This window comes from Asparagus officinalis, chromosome 3 (genome assembly GCF_001876935.1).
Source record: "Asparagus officinalis chromosome 3, Aspof.V1, whole genome shotgun sequence".
Taxonomy (NCBI): Eukaryota; Viridiplantae; Streptophyta; class Magnoliopsida; order Asparagales; family Asparagaceae; genus Asparagus; species Asparagus officinalis.
In genome coordinates, this window is record NC_033796.1 from 52,949,399 (window position 1) to 52,955,677 (window position 6,279).

The following is a 6,279-nucleotide window of genomic DNA, read 5'->3' on the forward strand; positions in this document are numbered from 1 at the left end:
AGTGCGGATATGGTTAGTATTTTTTCTTACCGAGAATGATCCGTATCCGTATCCGTATCCGTTTATAAGAAGCGGATATGGATATGGTATGTGTCATATCCGAACCGTATCCGCTCCGATAACACCCCTACTTGTCCCTCCTTAAAACAAAAGAAAAAAAACACAAAAGGCCCATGTGAACCCCTTTTCTTCTTCGTTCCCCCTCTATCAAAAAACCCCAAATCTCCTTTGTCGCCACTCAGAGACTCCCACCACTGCCCCTCGGAGATCGCCTCCGCAGCTTCTCGGAGATCCCCTCTTTTTCGCTACTCGGAGATCGTCGCCGTCGCTGCTCAGAGATGGCCGCTGCCACCACCGCAACTCTCTCCCCTCAAAACCCTAGCCTTCGCCACCATGAACTGCAGCCACGCCGCTCTCTCCCCTCTTTTCTGCTTCTCGGAGATGGTCACTGGAAACTCTAGCGCAGAGGATCCGGAAACCCTCGCCTCCCTCGCCTCATCGGCGTCCGCTACCTCCCACAACTCTACTTCCCTCTCGGGTGCGGCTAAACCCTGGCAATCTTCAAGCCCTTGATTTCTGTACCGTCATCTGCCGATGCGACTGCGAATAGGTGAAGAATCAGGCATTCTGCTGTGCAGATGATATGTCCACAGGTCGAAAAACCCTCTAATAACTATTCCTTTATTTGTTTCTTGTGCTGATTTGAAGGTCTGAAAATTGGTGGATCGACTTTGTTAGGCGCCGAAGAGGGACTCCTGATGCCGCAAACGGGTGTGGGGTAAAAGCCCATCATCTTTGGTTTCTTAACCAGAGTAAGAACATTTTTCCTATTTGTATTATCTTCACTTTGTTTAAAATTATTGAGATGATAATATGGAGATCGCATTGTCACGGATGATATGTGAATATAGCTTTGATAGATAGCTCGGTTCAAGTTTAACGAGCTTTTGTTTTGTTGATGGATCAGTTAACTCATGAGAGCTTCAAGTTTTACTTACTGCAGAAACAGATTGTAACCTTGTTCCAGGTAGCTCTATAATCACCACTTGAAATTGTGGCATGAAACTTCGAGATTACATGTATGCACCCTTCTTGAATCACTGGTTCGAATCGCAAAATTTCTGTGTCTTTAACACTTCCCTGTATGAACTTTATCCTAGTAGAAACTAACATATTCCTTATTATAAATTCTATTAGCAAATTGGAAGTTGAGTGTAAGAATTTCAAAGAAGTACAACACATATTCCTTATTATAAATTCTATTAGCAAATTGGAAGTTGAGTGTAAGAATTTCAAAGAAGTACAACAGAAATCTATTTGTATGTTCATCCAATAGCGTGGTTTGCAACCCAAAAATATGCCAAATTTTAACATTAACACTTTCAACAATCACCATTTGTACTTTAGTGTTAAGCTCACTTGATGGGCTATAAGCTGATATACTCATCTTTCCTCAAATTGATCCGTATATGTAACATATCATTTAGTATTTGATGTTCTAAACAAATTAAAAAATTTATGCACATACAATTGACTTATGAATGTTAAACATAGAACAAAATGTTCTAATGATTTAATATCATAATTTCCATCCAATATTTTTAATGTTAAACGACTAATGAATAGATAAAAATAATTCATGTTATTACAGAATATACTCTATAATCTATGTGCATTGTAATACTATAACAGTTGACAGAATATACTGAATATAACAGTTATCATATGTATTAATACTCTATACTATGTGCATATTATTTTATTATATAATATCACGTTTGTTAATGACGAAATAGGTAGTGTGATATAAATTTCTTTGTATACTACATTGTCACTATTCCTCTCACTGCTTTTGTCATCATTCACTACAAGAATTTTAAGCCCATTTGGTGATGCTACTCTAGATACAGCAACATAGAATTGGCCATGTATAAAACATGGTTTAGGTAAATACAGACCCACATATTTAAGAGTTTGGCCTTGACTTTTATTTATCATCATTGTGAAACAACGCTTGATTGAAAGTTGTCTTCTCATATTGAATGGATATTTTGAATCGATGTTGGTACTAATTATCCTTGAAACAAAATGTTTCAAAACCTATGTTGCTGCCGCTTATGATCCTTGCTTCTATAACCCATTTAAGAAGCTGTGTGACGATCAATCTTGTTCCATTACAAAGCCCTTCACTTGGACTTAAGTTACAAATAAGCATTATAAGAGTTCTTACTTTAAGTTTATTTCATAAATTAGCATACCTAGAAAAGATAGTGAATTAAGGAACTCAGTAGGATATTGGCTTTCATTTCTTGAAGACTTGGAGATGTTTGACAAATTGAATCAAGCACTCAGATATGTTGTGTTTTCTCCTTCTAATTTTTCTAATATGATATCATTAATAATATCCACTATCTCGTTTCTAGATATTAAAAATGCTCTTTCTGCTAGATAATTTGTATTACTATGATTTTGAAGGAGATTTGTACATGTTATAAAAATGATATCATCAACTAGATTCACATTCATGTTAATCAACAGCTCTGCAGGTGTTTCAATTTTACAATCATTTGGATTTTCTTCATGCGTCTCATGCATTATAAACCCATTTCCTATATCAAACACCTAGTTACCAAATTTAGATGCGCTCATACAATCTTCACTGTCAGACTGTTGCTGAATTCTCATGTTCTTTTAAGGGTGAATGCCCTGCATTGTTGCCATACTGGTGAACGACTGATGCATGAATATATAATATCATGCTTACTTCCTTGTGGTACAACTGGCAAAATTTGCCTAAAATCTCCACTAAGGACCACAGTCATGCCTCGGTCTCCCAAAACAGAACAAATGTTACAGGCATGTACATATGTATGTATGCAGGCATGTATGCTTGCATTCAGTAAAATGAACCTGCTAATATCAACTATAAGGTATTTTTGCATGCCTAACCAAGTTTACATACACAGAAGTTACTAATATATTTTCTTTGCATACTTGACATACACAAACTATTTTTTATTAGAGAATCTAATGTGATTATCGTATGCTGGAAAAACTTATTTTTCTATTTTAATCATTCTAATCCTTGTCGTTGAAAATGGAACGTTGTTGTCTTTTTTATAGGTTATATATAACAGCCTTTTGAAGCTTAATTTTTCTGTTTGTAGTATGGTCGTATAGTGGACATTGAATTGAAGAATCCACCCCCCACCCCCCCGGTTATTGTTTTGTGGAGGTAGGGATTCATAATAATTTCTTAAAACTAAATGATTCTGATCTATTTTACTTACTCATTTTGTGGTTGTACAGTTTGAAAGTGCTCGAGATGCTGATGATGCTGTCAGGGGTCGTGATGGCTATAACTTTGATGGATACCGTTTGAGGGTATACTGGAAATTTCTTTCCTATGTTTGCTCAAACCCTCATCTAATTTGGAGGCAAATGGTTCTCTGTAGGTTGAGCTGGCTCATGGAGGCAGGGGACGTTCAAGTTCATCTTCATTTGGACGGGGTAGCAGTTATGGAAGTGGTGGAGGCAGCAAATATGGAATTTCCCGCCGTTCGGAATATCGAGGTTCTTTCTAGAAATATATCTAAATGATTGTGCTTGTATATATGCATAGATATCTTAGCTGTTTCGCTGCTTCTATTTGTTACAGTGTACCTTAAAACCTTAACCCACATCGTTTTTGCAGTTGTTGTTCGTGGACTACCACCTACAGCTTCATGGCAACATCTATAGGTGTACAATCATCTATTATCTGAGAAAATCCTTATTTTGTAGACTAGCATTCATTTTCCTAAACCTGATATCTTACAGGATCATATGAGAAAGGCTGGGGATGTTTGCTTTGCTCAAGTTTTTCGTGATGGGGATGGTAGGATCTTTACATTTCCAACTTCATAGTTTTTTTTTTGTTAACTTGCTTTGTAGGCCTGGTTAGAAGATTGAATAAGGTGAACATCCATAGGTGGCAGATTCCAACTGCTCCTGCTCTGTGTGAATGTTCTTGCTTTTTTTGTCAAAATGCTTTTTTAAGTTTATTTACTGTACAAACCCCTTGTTCTCATCTCCAGCCTATTTCCAGGTCCATAGTCTATTATTTTTTATTTGGGTTCATGTGAAATTTGTGGTTATTCAGTTTGGTACACTTACAATATTTATCCCTGCTTGCAGAGAAGTACTTAAGGCCTTCTCCAAATGTGAGACAGGTTAAGAAATTATCTCGGTCCAAAACGTGTGGCTTTCAAATAACTCAAGAATTCCCAAACAACTTCCAAACACGGAAGGTATATTATGCTTGCAGTTCATTAATGCTTTCATCAACATGATCCTTAAAAGTTTCCAATCCAAGATCATTGTAATAGAGGTGTATTAAAACCTCAGGAACTGAGGAGGTGCCTTCAAAAGCCGGTCCTTAATCTGATTACGATTCAGAAGATTGACTTCCACCTTTGGAAGAGAACTTGAACCACTTGAAGTTGGAGGACAGTGAAGAAAGTGAAGAAGATGATGAATGAGGAATCCTTTCATCGAAATCTGTATGAGGTCTTTTCTTGTCTTCGACTGAGCATAAATTTAAATAGATATATCTGGTTTATTGACCTATATGGCCCCAGTTCCGAGGCTCGCCTCATAATACCACTATTAACAAAGTTCTTAACCCAGTATTGTTAAGCTTATTGCATTTGTAATAAACCTAAAGAGACGCAACTAAGCAAAACTAGTTGAACGTGAACTAAAGCTAGGAAGCCTACAAAAGTCCTTAGATACATGGTATAAAAAAATATATTTTACCTAGCTTAAATAAATAAAGGAACAAACATTAATTCGTACCTACTAGGGGTTAAGCTAGTGGCTCAACTTGGGGGAGGCCATTCTCCAGATCCATCTCTGTTCTACACAAGGCACAACGCCGATGTGCAGCTAGCATCCCTGCCAAGCACTCTCTGTACATGCAGTGATGCATGACAGAAGCAATGTCATCTGCGCCCCCTCTTCAAAAGGGTTCATGCACACTGGGCACTCGATGTTGCATTTGTACCTGGGCATGGGATATGAGAAGGTGGGGAAGCGCTCTGCAGCCCTCGCAAAAAGAGGGTTGTGCGGGTGGTGGGGAGGGCTGCGCGGATGGTGGGGAGTCCCCTGATGGAGAGTATCCTGACGGGTGTGCATCCTATCCTTTATGCACTTGATCAGCAAGAACACCCCAACCCAGAAAAATCCCGACAAAATGAATGTCCGGGAGATATATTGGAATGGGGACGTGGATGATGGGGAAGGTGACCAGGCTGGGGATGCAGGTGATATAGGATCATAGTTCACTACGGGACCCATAGGCAGGGAGGGAGGGATGGTGGGGGAGAGATAGAGACTGAGAAAGGGAGGGAGTGAGGGAGAGATAGAGACGGACTCACTCCCCTCCGTCTTTATCTCTCCCTCACTCCATCTCTTTCTCAGTCTCTATCTCTCCCCCACCATCCCTCCCTCCCTGCCTATGGTTCTCACAGTGAACTATGATCCTATATCACCCGCATCCCCACCCGGATCACCTTCCCCATCATCCACGTCCCCATTCTAATATCTCCCGGACATTCATTTTGTCGGGATTTTTCTGGGTTGGGGTGTTCTTGGGGATCAAGTGCATAAAGGATAGGATGCACACCCGTCAGGATACCCCCCATTAGGGGACTCCCCACCGTCCGCGCAGCCCTCCCCGCCCTCCGCTCAACCCTCTTTTTGCGAGGGCTGCAGAGCGCTTCCCCACCTTCCCATATCCCATGCCCAGGTACAATCGCAACACCGAGTGCCCAGTGTGCACGAACCCTTTTGAAGAGGGGGCGCATGTGACATTGCTTCTGCCATGCATGCACAGAGAGTGCTTGGCAGGGATGCTAGCTGCACATCGGCGTTGTGCCTTGTGTAGAACAGAGATGGATCTGGAGGATGACCTCCCCCAAGTTGAGCCACTAGCTTAACCCCTGGTAGGTACGAATTAATGTTGTTCCTTTATTTATTTAAGCTAGGTAAAATATAATTTTTTTAAACCATGTATCTGGGGACTTTTGTAAGCCTCCTAGCTTTAGTTCACGTTCAACTAGTTTTGCTTTGTTGTGTCTCTTCAAGTTCATCACAAATGCAATAAGCTTAACAGTACTGCGTTAAAAACTTTGTTAATAGTGGTATTATGCCTCGGAACTGGGGCCACGTGGGTCAATAAGCCAGATATATCTACTTGAACTTGTGCTCAGTCGAAGCTAAGAAACGACCTTGTACAGA

General features: G+C 40.1%; 1 pseudogene; it reads left to right on the plus strand.

Moving 5' to 3' along the window:
* On the plus strand, window positions 442-4,704 carry LOC109835124 (annotated as a pseudogene).